Here is a 17,934-nt window from a genome sequence, read left to right on the forward strand (position 1 = left end):
AGGAAAAAAGAAAGTTGACCAAGGCTCCATATCAGCGAGGGGAATCAGCATCAGCCACCAGCTAAATCCTGGTAAAATATGAAAGGAGCTTCAAACACAAAATAATGATTTTCTATTGAATGTCTGGCGATTATGAACATTTATTTGCCACTGTCTGGTAATTGCTCACATATTAAAAATGTAATTTCCCTAGGGAGGGTCAATTGTTGACGGTTTAAAACATTAAGTTGACTAACTTAATATTGTAATAATTCAAAACAAATATCCTTTCATAGTCAAATCTATATTTGTCTTTTTTTATTAACTTTATTAATTCCTCTGCTCTTGAGAAAACATATTCAATAAGCTGAAGATATTAAGTTGAACCAACAGAGACAGACACACTGATGAACAAGTTTTTTTTTTTTTTTCATATATGTTTTTTTCAAACTATAAAAGTCCCCAGAGAGTTTTAACTCTCAAACAGTGTAGGCTGGGAAGTCTACTGATATTGAAAATTAGAATTTATAAATTTAATTGAATGTTGAATGAACTCTGTACGGTACATTCATTCAACTCATCATTTCAAGTCACAAGACTTCAAGTTACAAGAACTCATGTTTATGTTCTTTCTTGTTCTGAAAATAAATACTAGAAATTCTAAGATTAATTAATTTGAATAAATAGAACTTGTGTATTTACTTTAAGCTAATGAGAAAAGAGGAGTTGATTCTACTAAATTCCTGCATTATTTTTTTTACTGTATATTCTTGCTGACACAATAATCACAAATCCTGCAGTGACATTTTCAGTCACCTGAGAATTATTTCCTGTTTTTCCTTACATATCGCAGTAATGCACAAGCATAACATTCATCAAACGTGTGCTGTCGACCACAATTTCCAACCCTATTTACTGAACTGTAAATGCAGATGTCACTTCAGTCACTGTTTCTTTGTGACTGAAGCTGCTCACATCCATGTCCTAATAATGAACCCTCTCCCAAAGTCACTTAGACTTTTTCTCTTGCCTCTTGATACAAGATCACAATCAAGTGGGTCTGCTCACAATGTTAATAAATGCCACAGAGCATGACTGGATGTTAATTGTTTAGTTGTACCATGTAGTGCACCTGTATGGAAGCATCTGCATTCGTTATGTTTCTCCACTTATTTAGTCGCGTTTTTATGGTGTTGAATTTGTTTTTCTCTGTGCAAAACAGTTTCCATTTAACAGGTTGCAGCCTACTAGTCTAGACATCTCATAAGGTATTTTTTCTAATGACCTTTCAGCATTGTTACAATATACTTTCTCTCTTCAAATATTATCTGGAATGAGATCATAAGTTAGAAATGAAAGCATTTGTCTCTGTCACATTAATTAGGTTACACGGTGTGATACTGGATACTGAAGACCTACAGTAATTGGTTGCGAGGTTATTAAAATAGAATCCACATGTTAATAATAGGCACATTTTAACCTGATATTCATTTTGAAACACTTTCAATGAAGTCAGACATTTCTAATAACGAGAAGAACAAAAGAGGAACAGAACAGAATTAAATTTTCTCAGTTTACAATGCTGATGAACAGAAAGTAGTTCTTTGCACTGTTAAATGTTTTTCTATTTTTGTTCCAATCCCTTCAGAGACAAAGCCATGGATGGATGTGTGTGTGTGTGTGTGTGTGTGTGTGTGATGTAGGAGCTTTAGTGGTTTTATGGGTAAACACTTCCTCACACAGACATACAACTTTTCCTGGTGAGAGACGGGGTAATCAGGGATAGTCACCAAACACTAATTTCTTCAGCTGTTCTCAATCATGTTAGAGGGAGAGAGGCTTTGCTTCACAGGTTTTAAATGCTGAAAATTTTCTAGCAGGGGACAGTATTAGTCTTCAGGAAATAAATTTGTATTATAGTTTGACAATATGGCATGCAGGAAATGAGGAGAGACACATGTGCGGCACGTCCCTGTATGGACATGGTCAGCGTCTAAGAGCTACAGGACACCTTCGCTTGATTGTTTGCATCGATCAGCCTCGCTCGAAATCCAGCCATTAGGCTATTCATCAAACTCAAACACAAGGTTTGCCCACATTAAAGCTCAGTACACAATATAAAACTGAAGCTTTAATTCACTTTATAAATGTTTAATTATTGCTGTGTGCAATGATGAGGGTGTGTACACATGAGACTGCTACAGTGTACTGATATTACTGATTAAAAATACATTAATACCCAATGAAATATAAACTATAAAATACACACTAATGGCTCACTACTGGATTATTACTATTATGCACACAAATTATATTCTTAAACTGACATTACTCTCTCTGTATAAACAAACATGTAATTTCAATTGTAAAAATTACATCCAAACTTCTCAGTTTCACTGTTGCTACTCATTTAAAATATTTTGGCTTTCATTTCAAACATTTTACATACCACATGAAATAAAAACCTTCCCTCTCCTGTCTCGAATCCATCTCTGCAACCTGCAGCCTGTTTCCACCGCTGTGCTTTCATACTATAATATTTCCCAGTTAACAGTCTGCAGTTCAAAAATACTGGTTTCATACTGAGGTTTCAGTCGTACTAATAAATCTCACACGGTGTTGTGTGTCGAGCTTCATGGCGGAGGGTTGGCTAATGCTAATGAAAATGCTAAGCCAACCAAGTCAGTTATCACAGTAAAAAGCCCAGTTGTTAATCACCAGAAGATATTGATGAAGTTGTTGATGCCTCACTTTTATTGTTCATGGAGGGTTAAGTTATGCTGTTTAGACACTGGTTGCAGGCGTGCTAATGTTAGCTGCAGCAGGGGTTTTGTTTCCAGGTTATGAAAACGGTGGACTCTTTAGCTTTCAGATTAACTGCATTTTGTGCTTGGTTAGATGTGTTGTCGTCGCCAGCTTTGCATTTCACATTACATAGACTGCAGTTTAAAGGTGCACTAAGCAATTCTGAAGAAAGATAGCTGATTTTGAATCTCATTCACAGATCGATCTAAACCAACAACCCAGTGAGTCAGTATTTGAGTGCAATGAGACTCCACAGTCAAGTAAATTTCTCTATGAAGAACATGGAGAGAACATTGTGAGACCAAGAGAAAATTTGTTCTACAGTTTCTCTTACTGTCTGATGGACGGAGAGAGAGAGAGAGGGAGAGAGGGAGGGAGAGAAATGAAAAGGCAGGAGCTTTAAAAGCTTTGGGAAGGATTTGGATCCAATAAGCCATCCAGAGGATTAAAGCATGTTAATGCAATGCCTACACAAACTGGACACACACACACACACACACACACACACACACACACACACACACACACACACACACACACACACACACACACACACACGCGCGGGGGAGAGAGAGATGGTGGCATGTGAGAGGAATGACAGGAATAAGCCTAAAACTGTACTATGTTAATATGGTAACACAACACTGTTGTTCTGAGGTACACAAAACTATGTCAGCAACTTTTTTTTGGTCTTTTGGCCAGGAAATTAGTCAGATTATCATGAGCAAAACTGTCAGCCTCCTTCAAAGGTGAGGGCCAGTGATCTCTACAGTGTACAACTGATCGGCTGAACTGATACACCGCAGTTTGTTGTACCACCAGTCAGACATTTTGTCTACTTTCCCCAGTGGAAGTCCCACAGATGAAGCAAGCGAATGACCCACACAATAGCCTCTCAGCATCTAATGATTTGATGTTCCAGGTTGTGGCCCAGTAATTATTACAACAAATGAAGCACTGCATTTTACATCTAATATACATTTCCTGCAGCAGTGTCAGCAATTTTGTTCTTTTGGCCACAGTACATTTAACATTCTAGACAGAAGTTTTATGAGAGCTCCTTGCATGAGGAATTTGCTGCAACTTCATTAAAGTCAATCCAATGCCTCTATGCAAATTAATGGAACAGAATGTTCTCATGAGAGAAAGAAATCCCCTGCAGAACTACAGCCTGGGTCCTGCTGCGTACAGCTGGGAGACACGAGTTGTCTGTCACAAAATACAGTGCAATCAACTTAAAGGGATAGTTCAGATTATTTCATTACTAACGTGATAGGTTTAAAGGCAAACTATGCAGGATTTCCCCCCAAAACAATGCATTGATGTAGGGCTGCAACTGACGATTCCTTTCATAGACGACTAATCAGTTGATTATTTTCTCGATTAATTGATCAATAGCTGTTTGTTTTAAAATGTGAGAAAATGGTGAAAAAAATCAATCATCAAAAATCAAAAATGGTGGTTTCCCACTGTAAAAAGTTGTCAGGCAGCAAAGTAAAGCAGTGAAAATATTCTAATTATAGTGTACACTTAAATTGATCTTGATTTCTTTTAAGGTGGACATTTTTTAAAAGGTTAAAATACATTTTGTTGCTGAACCCTGTCCACAACAGTACATCGCTTAGTGTCCATGCTAGTGAGGTTGTGCCAACCGGCAGATAATGTAGGTAACATATCAACTACCAATAAGTACTTCACACTTCAAATAATCCAAATGATCCCTTTCAAGTTTAGAATGAGGGGAGAAAATCTTATGGTAGTTGAAATTGATCCTGGCCATATATTACCTGGCAAACAACCTATGTTATCAGTATGTGCACAATTTCTTTTGACAGGTAAGTTTACATAATGCCACATGATAAAACTGTAATATTTGTCCCTATGCCCTTATCAGAGGCTTGTGTAAATGATGCAATAGTGCTGGACTGATGAATCAATAAATCTATTTGCAATTTTTTAATGATCGATTAGCCTTGAATAATTTTCATTCTTCAAGCAAGAATGTTATTTGACCTTCTGTATCACTGAATATCAATGTGTTTTTGGACTGCTGGTCAGACAAAACAAGCAATTTGAAGACAAAATCTTGAGCTCTGGGAATAATGAATACCAGGATATTTTGCTCCTCATTTACTGCCAACATTACTGATCACGATCACAGCGATAGCCCGTCTTTATCAGTGAAGGAACAAATGATTCATGTGGATTGTTGAACAATGACTGCAGTGATCAACAATCCAAATGAATCGTTTGTTTTGTTGGGTGCTGAAGATGAATTAGAACAGTCTCCCTTGATACATGAAAGCAAAACATAATAACATGAACAATTCATCATGGATAAAATGTAACACTGTGGCTCTCAGGAGAGAAACGAGCAAATTGATTGTGGGCTGAGTGAAGGCAATGGGATCAGGGCTTTGAGGTCAGCACGTCTCACTGGAATTTAGTGATGAATACTTTTTAAAGCTGTGAAGAAATTAACCAAAGGTACTTCATAATGCCATCTTGTCAGAAATGTGGAGGCTCTCGGTAGTCAGGTATTACTCTGAAGAAGAGAAAAGAGAAGATAAACTGCATGTTGACTGTGAACTCACCTTTAAAAGCACAAATATTTGATGCACTTATGTACAGTAGCTCCTCCTGCATAATTATAAACAACCTCTCTGTCTTACGCACTGAACTGCTTTACATAACCACAGCTTGATAAATACACTTTATCTAAGACACACAGAAACTACATAATTAACATGCATGTTTTTATGACAATAAATGTTTGAATTTCAAATTAAACATTTCATGCATATGCACCACCACACTTAACATTAGACAATTCAAATGTTGTCAACTCAAACTCATTATTCACAATCATCTAAATACAGAAAGTAAACAGGGTTTCTAATATCTAATTAACACTAAAGTGGAATATGATGTATGATGGTGCTTCTCCTGGCCATTTATTTGTAAAAATGCATTTACATACCCACAATATTAACAGCTGTTAGCCGTCTCAAACATCTGGGTGATCAATTAAGTGAAATCCTATGAGAGTGCTAAAGGGTAGCACTTTAAGTGTCCTAATATGTAAATGAAAGATGACTGTGTTATGCAAATTACTGCAGCAAAATGCACTTGTAAACGAAATAGAGGCAGATAGTACGGAAGTCAAATATAACTAAAGTTACGTAATTGCAAAATAAATATAATTGTAATCTGTTACAGTTAATGAGAAAAAATATGTAATTAAAGAGGCAATATATAACAATTGCAAAATAGCAAGTAGAGGCATAGACAGTATATTAAATTGATTAAAATCCTATTTAATATACAGTCTGGAATTGAAGTGAGTTGTTTCCTCCACCCTCTCCTCCTCCGACTTGAGGCAGGCGGCAGGAACACAGCACCAGTGCAAAATTATAATTTGACGATAACAAGCAAAGATGAGTCTTACTCTGTAAGTTGATCAGCTGTTTATAACTACCTTTATTTGTCAATGTTTAGTTCAGCCTGTCATCCTGAAAACAAAAGTCCACTGCTCCAAAAACACACACTCTGGAGTTCAGTGACCGCTTGTCTCACTGTCTGCCACACTCCATTAACATATTGCTCAATTTAACAGTTTTAAACATCTACCCCTTTAAAAGACTATTGATAATTTCTTCTGACTTATAAACAGAAACCAACTCATTTGGTGAATGTTTGGCACCAAACTAATAGTCATTCTGGCCTGATATGGAAATTTCAAAGGATGTCACGACAGCTGCAGCATGAATGAATGAATTTGAGTGCAACACCATTAAGGGTAGGCTTAAGTAGAGAAGATCTATTTATCGGGCAGAATTCACTTAAACTTCGAGTGCTGTTTTTGTTTGGTTCTCTTGTTTGAATTTGCACCACCTCTCACAACCTGAGTCAGCTATGCCTGTAACTTAACTGCATCAAGGTGGGTGGTCATGTCGCTGGACAAGAACACCACTCAGTGCTGAAAATTCAGCAATTTCCTTATGAAAACAAAAAGAGCTACCTAAAATTACTGTGCAGTGTAAAGCTTGTTTACCAGTGGTAAATGCTGTCAACATCAAAATGCTCAATGTCAAACCGAAAGGTAATTAAATGTAATAAGTTAAAATACTTTGATGAAGTAATTAAAATAGATACGTTATTTATTATATTTTTAACAGGGTAACTAGTAATCTGAAACCTAAGGAACCTTCCCAACACTACTGATAAAGCTTTTATGCTTAAAATGTCTGAAGGAATCACAAAGGATGGAAAAAAGTGTCAGGTGCTGTAAAAAATCTGTGATGGTTTTATTGGTTGCAGTTTCTATTTGTTCTCACTTTTCCAACATGAGGCATCCATTAAGCACTGCTACCAAGGACATAAATGGATATCCAGTCATCAGGGTGAAGAAGTGTTTTTCTATTTCATTTTGGGTTTCGCTCACAGATGCTTGTCCATGTATGACTCCTACCTACAGTGTAGTTTTATTTTAGGTAATATTGATCCAATCAATACTGGCTCAGGTCAGAATTTGTTAAAAAAAATAAATTAAAAGGTGTTTTTTTGTATCCCAAAGTGAAAAAAAAAGTTACACTTTTAAACTTTTCACCCTTTGATGTTTTCAGCACGCCTGGATGAATGGGTCACTGTGTTACATCAAGCAGCTCAGTGGAGCAAAAAATCACTAATGCAACTGCTGCAGAAAGAGTATTGATTTGTTTCTTTGAGTACAAAAATCAAGAAGGTGCTATCAGTGTCACTGAAAATCTCTCATTACTCTTTTTTGTTCTCCTTATGCAATTTCCCCCCAAAATTACACATGAATCATTTAAATATAACTTCATGTTCCTTTGAAGTGCGGCAGCAATCATAGTCTCTGTAAAAAGAAAGATGCTAAAGCATTCTTTGCCAGCTTACAGCACCAAGTGGCTGTACTGTATGTAAAGAAGCCCTTTGCTATGCTCCAGTTTTCTCCTATGGATAGCATCACAGATGAGATTTGTGCTCAGAGTGAAAGTAATCCAGTGTGAAATCAAGAGTCCAGTGTTGTACCTCAGGGAAGCCCACAGAGGACACTCATGATGTTGAGCATCGCGGCTACGTTCCATCAGTGCTCACTGCTCTGCAGGCAACATTGTGCAGGCGTCTGCATGACAAAACATGCCCTTCCATCCATGCAGCATCACACAACTGGTACACTTACTGTACTCATGTTACACTCAAGCTATTTAACATCACATACAGTGACATTTCTGTGCAGATTCAGTTTTTGGCCTGAGAAAACAACAGCCCTCAGAGATTTATTAGTCTGCACAAAGGACAAGCTCTGCCTCCCACAGCTTTAGACTTTTCTCTGTTTGACAGCCATGGACAGTTTGAACGCCTTGAGGATCCATCATAGTTCAATCTAGACAAGGTCAAGGCGTGCTGCCTTTCTGTAGCCCATCAGCTAATTCTCCCGGTGGTTTCAATATATCCAGCAACAACATCAAGCTGGCCACTGTCTCATTAGCACAGAATCTCTACTTCAGTTCACAACTGGGCAGAGGATGCTAATGAAGGCATCAAGTGAAGATAGAGTATCACAGTCCTGAGGGCTGACGAAAAAAATAGTACTGTACTGTACCTTATAGGAGGGGCTGACGAGATTCTTGCAGAGGTCAGGGAAGAGCCGGCTCAGAGAGGAAGAAATCCTGTAACACAAAGACGTCCCATCAGCTTCTTCATTACAAACCATGCATCTGACAATGTGTTCATGCTAAAATGCTCTAAAGATTAACTCCTGCAAAATCTGCGTTGTTGGAGTTTTACTGGCCAGTTTTGTGAACATGAACATTTTTATAGCACTTTGTTAATCCGTTTAATTGTCTCCAAAACTGCTTATTGTCTTGAAAACCTCTTCATTTATTTGGAAAAATCAATTAGTTGTTCTAGATTGTCAAACTGGCACATCTTGCGAGATAAAGCATTTCAATTAAAAACTATAGATTAGATTAGAAAAATGCTTCTTTAGGCAGTAAAACTCCAGGAAGCCACATCATGAATCAGCAGGAACATGACTCCACTTACATAATATGACTTTTGGAAGCTCAGCTTTCCAGAGCACTGTAAAAACAGGTAGCTCCCTGAGCTTTTGTTTTTACTTCTATAACTATGTTTAACACCCAGAGGTGATATTCAGAGATTAGAATGCAGCACAGACCTTCACAGAGAGAAGCTCACGTCTGATGTCTGTTTAAAGTTCTTTTTCTGGGACAACCATATTACACTGATTTATAAGAGCATTTTAGGGGCAAACATCCCACAGACAGCACATGACAGGCCCTAATTTTAGGATGCCGTTGCAGTCTGTCATTAAATATTATAGGCTGCATCCACTGCAGCCTGGTGTGATGCAAAACAGCCAGACTATTTCTAGTGACAAATATGTCTGTGCGACACAAGCAGAAATATCAAACTGATTATTTCCCGAGGAGGACTGCTGTGTTGTACCTACCACATTATAAGGGACATCTGTTATTCAACAGCTTCTCATACTCTATTCTGTATGTGGATGTATTTAGTGACTAGTCTCACTCAGAAATGCTGATGACTGCTAGGACCTGATGTTGACTGGCTGTGCAGTCAAAACTCTGTTAGTGCGAGTTTGACACAAAATAAAATACCAGACAGCAAATGGAAAAACAAAGGAGAGGAGGACTAGAGAATAAGTAATGCACAATCAAGAGGAGTGGCTGTGGCTCAGTGGTAGACCAGGGTCGTCACCTAATCAGTAGATCTGTGGTTCGATCTGCAGCTCCCTGACAAAATATCCTTGGGCATGATACTGAACCCTAAATTGCATTGCCATTGCAAAGTACAGAACAGACAGACAGAAAAAGGACCCTTTAATGTCAAGTAAAACAGATCTTTACTAAGTGATCTAGAGTACAAGGGACACTTGGCATTGAAAATAAAAATATTTGCAAAGGTATTCAGGACATATAGAACAGCATTCCAGCCAGTTTGCATTCAGAACAGAGGATGCCATCTCCACTGCCCTCCATCTTCACTCACCTTGAGAAAAACAACACCTATTTGATTGGCAAACTGAATGGTCTGGGCTTGAGTATCACACTGCAACTGGATATTGGACAACCAGACGGTTCGAATTGTCGGTCACACCTCCTCCATTCCTAGTGCTCGATACCAGAGCCCTCCAGGGCTGTGTGCTCCACCCCTTCCTGTTCACGCTGTATGCCCATGACTGCAGCCCCCGACATGGAGAAAACTCTCTTGTGAAGTTCGCTGACAACATCACCATCAATGACCAGATTTAAAACAACAATGAGACTTCATATCGGGAGGAAATCAACAGTCACTGTGCACAACAGAGTGGTGCACAGAAAACAACCTACTGCTCAACATCAGCAAAAAACAAGAAGCTGATTGATGATTTTTGGAAAAAAAAAAAAAAAAAAAGAGGCAAGCTCCAAGCACCAAAAAATACATTTGAAAAATTCTAAACCAGTATATCTTTTCAAACATCATGAACCAGATACTCAAGATACTCCACGGTCCTTGCTGTGAGCAGTTTCATGTAGGAACTACTTTCTTTCTGCAGTAGAATCTACCTGAACCACTATTTTTCTAATAGAAAGAAAGTAGTTCCACCATGAAACTGATCACAACAAAGTCTGTGGATTATGTTGATTAACCGGGTCATGATGTTTGGAAAGAGATGCTGGCTATATTTTTTTTGGTTTTGTTTTGTTTGTTTTGGTGCTTTGAGCACTACAGGACTTGTGTAATTTAGTCTCGTTATACTGGAGAGAATGCAGAAATCTCTATGACTAACATCTCCAAAACTAGCCAACTCACACCAAAACAGTACAGATGGATAAATAGCACCACAGGCCAGAGGAAAAATATGTATTTTTGATATTGGGGTGAACAGTCCCTTTAACACATTTGCTCATCGCTCCTCAATATCTCTATGCAAGTGATGAGGTCAGAGCTTTGACACTGAACTCTTTATGTTCTGCTGCTGCAATAATAAATAATAAACATTTTAAATTTCAGTTGTCGTGACTGAAACATAATCAAGTTTAACTGGACTTAAATTGTGCTGTATAGTTTGCTAAAATATGTTGTTTCAAGTTCAATCTGATTAATAGTTGCAACTTCTTATGTTAACAAGGATATAAACATATAAAATAAGATAATAAATACATATTTTTTCAGTTTTGGCCTAGTCACCCATTGTTTTTCGTATCTTTCTCCACATGATGAGCATCAGTGATGATATCTGGATGGTTACTGGATGAGTGCCATCATGCTGGGACTGATCAGTGACCTAAACTGACCTCACACTGACCTCTGCTTGATTAGAGGAGCTGTGGCTCCCCTGGGGTTTCCAAGGCTCTGATGCAGGCTAAATGTCTGACCTTATACACTCCTGGCATCATTTTGGGGTTTGCCAATGGGTTCATCTTTCATTAGCCAGAGGTCAGCTGCATGGTTCAGGTGTGTATGTGTGTGCATATTGTTTCAGTATGTTCACTGATAATATCTGCACATGAGCGAATAGGTTCATGGTTCCACAATACACCTGTAAGTGTCATGTCATGTGATTCAGTCAATACTATTACAAACTCCTCTTTTATGTGAGATGGACTCCTAGAAATCAAATTAAACAACCTATCTGCTGGGACACAAAGTGATGCCTGAAGCACAACTGGCAGCCTGCAGCCATAATCGAATGTGCCTCTGGTATTCATCAGACTGGAGCGGTAATGAGGCCTATTTTCCCAAAGTGCTATTACAAACAGCATAAACAAGACCAAGATGAACATCTCAAAGATTAAAAAAAAAAAAGAAAGTGAAGATTTTCAGCACTAGTGCTAATGCACTTCACATCATAGACTTACATTAAAAGTACCCTTTGAAGCTTTTAAGCAGGACAGGCAATGTGGAATGATGTTTGCTGAACAGATCATAGTTTTGTTTCATGCACATAAAAGAACAGTACAAATAAAAATGAAGAACAGATGTGCACATTCATGCACCATTTCTCATATCTACTTTAATTACTAATATTACAGTATCTTACAGTTCCTTATTCCTGCGTTTAAAATGTGCATTTAAAGCTAAAAAGCCCTACTATTCACAGAACAACAGAATGACACCATACATATATCATAGAAAGCTTTCAGACTTTATAATTTAGGTCCTCATATCTATCATCTACACATCTATCCTCAGCCTGTGAGACAGAAATTCACCCTGCACTCTCCATCATGATAATTTATTTATTTTATTTTACTTTTATGACTTTTTTTAAGGTCATCATTTTGATCACCCCCCATACCACCCCTCTAGAATCATGCGAACAATTGGCAGATTAATCAATAATGAAAATAATCATTAGTTGCGAACCTAACAGTGTGTAAACATTTGGTAACTAATCTCTACCTAAGAACTAGTTTGAGTATTACAATATGAATTTTAGTTCCTTGCCCGTCTTTCGTGCTTTTGGGGTCATCTGAGGAGAAAAAGACATTTCTGCTGACTGAGCAGCGATTAGTGACAAGCATAGATCCTCACAGCAGAGTTTGACCGCTGGCCTGTTTCGTCCATGTACGAGCTGAACCCTTCATTGTGGCTCACGCTGTTACGGCTTCTCAGGGCACGACTTGTGCAAACAGTAACAGTAAGTGCTAACCGGGAGGCCTGAATGCAGCAGGGGCTCATTGAGGCAACATTAGTGCGGTGCATTAGCTTAGCTCTCCTGTGACACACTTTCTGCTGTCTGAGGCAGCCACTCCGAGCCACATCAAACTGTTTCACTACAGGCCATGCAGCCTCTGCGCCGCTCGTCAGCCGCTCGGCTCTGTCATCTCCCATTCATCTCTCCTTTCTCTTTCCCGTCTTTGTTTTGCCACTCTGTCTAATTGCTTTCTCATAAACCCTGTGCAACCATCACTTTTTGTTTGTCTGTCTGGTTTTCTCTGTCTTTCTACCTTTCTACTTTAACACTCGCAGCTGATCGCTCACAATCCTGCTTTGATCTCACTTACCAAACTGCTGTGTAAATAAACAAAAAAAAAACCCTCCTTAATCTTTCTTTTTTCACAATTCTATTACAAAAAGCATGAAACAAACAGTGACTACTCCACTGAGATCGATGCGAAGAAGTCTATTTTCAGAGAAACAAACATGACATCATGTTCCTCTTTCTCCCTCTCTTCACTTACAATATGTGCACACTGCTGTATCAAATATCTGCATGTTGTCATCTTTTTCTATCTCCCAGCAGGGCTCTTTATGAACACAGTCAGACTCACTGAGGAAGTAGTGCCCCTATAGTCCGCTTAAGATGTGGAGGATTTACCCACCATCCCTCTCTCCTCTCCTATCAGCAACAGGAGTATAGCCTCAGCAAGGGTGCTCAAAGGTAACCAACCGCTGAGAGCCAGGATGGTGGGTCACAGCTAGGTGAAGCCTCCGATAAAGCCACGGCGGCATCAGATGTGATATGTAGGGACAGTCACCTTCCAAAGTGTTTTGGAAAGCGCCCTGGGAGATGCTTGAGGGTGATCGCTTTGTGTCAGAGTGTGATTAAATTAGATGACGGTTGAGAGGGCAGTGGCAAGGACTTGGTCGATATTTCATATCGCCCCATGGATATTTTATCAGCTTCTCTATTTACAGGAGTAGTGACAGCTACTCAGCAACCTCAAATTATTTTCACACACAGACGAGACACTTCGAAATCACTGGGACGCAGTAATGCAGTGTCTTCTTCTACCTTATAATTACTGTTTGACATCAGCAAAATACATTTCCGACACTCATTTTGCTTTGCGGGACGTGAAGTACAAGTCAGAGGTCACTCCGTGTTTCCTCCTCATCCTATTTCTTGTAGGAGCCCACAGTCATCTCTATTGGGGTCAAATATCTTCCTGGTCATTGTTACCGTGTACAGTGCAGCTGACTCCAGGGGGAATAAAGGCAAGAGACTCACTTTAGTTTAGCTCTGCTCTGCGAGTGCTACTTTCTTGCTCTACTTCATGCTCCACTTCTTGTCCCCTATAAGTTATCTGTGGCATACTTAACTTCTTTAACTAGTCCATCACTGTTGACAAATGTTCATGTTGAGTAATATGCAAAAAGCTGTTTAGTCATCTGAAATACTGTATATAAACTAGATTTTAAATGATATACAAATAACAAAATGAGAAGATTAAGCTCTTAAACAGATAATGTATTGTAGATGGATACATTAGAGGATACAACACCTTGCTTTGGTTTGTACCACTCTGGTCTAGATTGAAATATCTCATCAACTATTTGATGGATTGCTGTGAAATGTTGTACAGACATTCGTGGTTCCCAGACAACAAATCCTAATAACTTTGGTGACCCTGACGGTTTCCTCTGGGGCCACCATGAGGATGACAGTTCTAGTTTTGGGTGAAATGTCTTAACTATGAACTGGCAAAGAATTTCACACACTCTTTCATATCCTTCTCAGCAAAATGTACTTTATCCAATGATTTATGAAACCACTTGCAAAACAAACAATATTGTCAGCAACCTCTGTTGTACTTTGTGACTTTAGCAGTCACCTCATAACACTCTGCATAAGTACAGCTTCACAGAGGTGCTAGTATAACTATAGATGTACATACTAAACCTTGTCTTGTTTTATAATATATTCAGACCAAAAGAACACTTCACACATCTATTTGATGAGATATGAGCGTATGAGAGGGACCAAAAAGTTGCAAATACATTATATTATCCCATTTATTTATTATGTTATGGTATAAGACATTCATCAGGCAGTTTGTGAAAAAGAGAAGCCATCTTAAGTCTGCAACCAGTCACAATCCCCTACATGCAAGAAGACATCAACAACAACCGACTATTTGACATCACACTACAATATTTGAAACAGAGGTAGAAAAGAAAAACTGTCTGTTTAGTCACAATCATAGAGTGTACATTAGTGTACATTATCCCAAATGTTTCCGACAATGTTCAAACTCAGAGAAAGGTGCATTTCATTTGATCACCTGTCAGTGGTGTCACATCCCCTTTATCCCCTCTAATCAGTTGCCTCCAGGGAAACATGGGAAACATCAGATGATATGTAAGAGCATCAGAAAAGAAGTTACAAACTAGCCAGCTCATTTGTGATGGAGCACAATTATTCATTGCCATCCCCGTAAAGCGCTAATGTATGTGTGAACCGAAAAACCCAGACAGATTATGGGACAAGAAGACAGGTGAAATGAGTGTAAAAATTGGTGTGGCGTTTCCGAGATGGAGACAAGCTGGAGACAGGCTTCTCCAGAACTGCCTGTGGCTCTTTTGCCCCTGTCAAATGGGTCCCTGTGGCTTTGATAAAAAATAATATAGAAATTAATAACTGTTCTTTTTTTACATTTAAATTTTCATTTAATATTGTGGTAGGCCTGAAGAGAGACCTACATTCTCCTAAATAATGTGTACCTCTGCCCAGAATAAAAGAAGTTGTATTATTCTGTCAACTGTGTGTCATAGCCTGCATCGACGGCTCAGCACCTTTTCCATTTAATTTTGCTAGTGGCGATTCTTGAGTCTCCCTCAGCTACCTAGGTATGCCGAGGAAAATAGATAGTCTAATAGCTGTTACCAGACATATTTCTTTTTTTCTTTTTTGGTTAAAAATGTCTTTTTTGATAGTAAAGGTTGCAAACCCCTGAGCTAGGACTACATAAAAGACGGCAGTCTTCCATGTGTTCTTCTCTGTCTTTTGTTACTGTTTAATTCTTGCAGCAGAAATTACACACTGTGAGTTTAAATATATACCATAAATTGGATGTGTGTGTAATTTAAATACATATTATGTCAACAATATAAGATTCTGCAGTTGGAGAATTTAGCTAGGGGTCAACTACTTACAATGTAGTTTATTACATTGATGCCCCTATCTGGCATTTATGTGTAAGAAATTATGATCTTTGTCATCACGGTCACATGTTTTATGGATTAATGGGTTAGTAAAAGATCAAACTTAATTTCTAATCAATGTAAACATTGGCTGATGAACTATAACTCACCATGATGGGTGCTTTGACAGTACCCCTATAAAAAACCTCAACATATCGACTGTCACTTTGGCTGCAGTGTCTCTGCTATGATTGCCCCTGGGAACCTCCTAACTATGGTAACAACCCCTAATGACCACCATTGTGGCAACAGCTGTAGTCTTAGCAACAGTTGGCTAGTGCAGCTCTTTCACACTGAGACAAAAGGACAGCAAGGGTGAGGAGGAAGGGAGAAGGGGGGAGGCACTCTGTCATCAGCAGTCAGATGAGGATATGCATCTGCGTCTGGTAAACCTCCTCTCAAGCCATCCATCCATCTACCCACTCATCTATCCATCCATTTGTTTTTGTCCATCCGTGGGTCCATCTGTCTGTCCCACTTCCCCCTCTGTATTCTCATCTCTCCCTCTGTGTTATTGCCTCATTTTCAATAGATAATTAACTGCTTAATGTTCTCCTCAAGCAAATGGATTTCAGAGTCATAAATATACAGATCGTTACCATCATCCCAATTATATCTGTCTTTCTCTTGCTCTGTCTCTCCCAAGATCTACTCTCATGCAGCACTGATATGGCTAAATTAACAATCCTAACAAATCCAGTGGCCATCCATCCGAAAGCAAAGCAGAAAAATTGTTTTCATCAACCCCTGCCTCCTATCAACCCATATTTCACTCCCCCACTCTGTCTTCTTCCATTCTCTGCATTATCCACGTTTCATCTCTGCATCTATTTCCCCTTCTATTCAGTCTTTTATAGTGCCCACTATCATTTTCTCCTCATATCCATTTACCCCTCTCAATGTTTCTACCTCTCCATCCCTCACACTATCATTTGCTCTCCCATATCATACCGGCTCCGTGTCACCTCTCAGTCTCAAGCTCTAACCTTTTCACTCCTCCTGCTCTGTCTCTCCATCAGCACCACCCCCTGGGCTCCAAGTGGCCTGTGTACCCCCACGAGCGTGAGCGCCGAGAGAGCCTGAAATATTGATGGCCCCTGGCGAAGGCCACCTCCAGCACACTCTGCAGGGGGTACAGGCCAGGGCCACAGTCACATAGAGTCAGAGTAGCTGAACCTCAGTGAAGAGGACGGGTATGCCACGACAGATGGAGGCAAGGTGGAGTGAAGCGAATGAGGAGAGACGATGGAGTATGTGTGTAAAAATCATATTATTCCAGCTGCCAGCTGGCTTCTTCACATGCATGACTTGTTTCCAGGTGATCAGGAACTTCATCCAAGATGGTGTGTGTATGGGGCAGTGTTAATTCTGACAGCAAATTTTGATCAAGTTTTAGTCTTATTTTCGTTATTGGAATTGTTTTAATTCTACTCTAACTTTAGTCAACTACATTTCACAAGATTATAGTTGACTAAATCTGCAGTAGTTTTAATGGGCAATGCTGCAAACCAACATTGAATGCCTGTAAGCTTTGACCCCTCAGGCAGCACAGCATTAAAAACCCACATAAGTGCATAAATTCAGCACTTGTGAAGTGAAAGCCATACTGTATATCAAACTAATCCAGGGAGTTTGCAGACTTCTCTTGGCAGAGCTCATCTGACATGGATTGACACAAAGAGGAAAAGGGTTCTGTGGTCTGATGAGTCCACATTTCACAGTTTTTGGAAATCATGGATATCATGACTTCCGGGCTAAAGAGAAAAGGACCATCCAGATTGTTACGAGCGCTAACTTCAAAAACCACCATCTGTGATGGTATTGGGGTGTGATAGTGCCAATGACCTTCAGAATTCAGGATGAGAGTGTATTTGCCAAAGTTAACCAGTTTGACCATTAAATATCTTGTATCTATTAAATATCTTTAATTATAATTGGTCAGAAAGTTTACATACATGTGAGAGCAAATTTAGTCTCGATAAATGACAGAACTGCCCTGCGCAGTGCCAATGTGTATTTTAGCAATAGTTCCAAAAAACTTTTTTTTTTCCCTCAACAGACTGTTTCTACTAGAACATTATTTCAACTCCAACTTTTTTTCAGCCAGGGGCATTATGTTCGCTATGGGCACTCTTATGTTCACTAACTTTAAAGTGGGAGTCAGTGTGCCTT

The 17,934-nt window shown here is 39.0% G+C and overlaps 1 protein-coding gene across 4 annotated transcripts in view; it reads right to left on the reverse strand.

Annotated features, from left to right (window-relative positions):
- The window catches only part of dlgap4b (discs, large (Drosophila) homolog-associated protein 4b), a 172,896-nt gene that overhangs the window by 114,267 nt on the left and 40,695 nt on the right, over positions 1-17,934 (reverse strand). For all 4 annotated transcript variants that reach the window (XM_084730415.1, XM_084730393.1, XM_084730423.1 and 1 more), the window contains exon 2: positions 8,411-8,477. The gene's annotated coding sequence lies outside the window, so the exon portion shown is untranslated. The remainder of the gene's footprint in view (positions 1-8,410; positions 8,478-17,934) is intronic.

This window comes from Lutjanus erythropterus, chromosome 2 (genome assembly GCF_056507025.1).
Source record: "Lutjanus erythropterus isolate fLutEry1 chromosome 2, fLutEry1.hap2, whole genome shotgun sequence".
Taxonomy (NCBI): Eukaryota; Metazoa; Chordata; class Actinopteri; order Lutjaniformes; family Lutjanidae; genus Lutjanus; species Lutjanus erythropterus.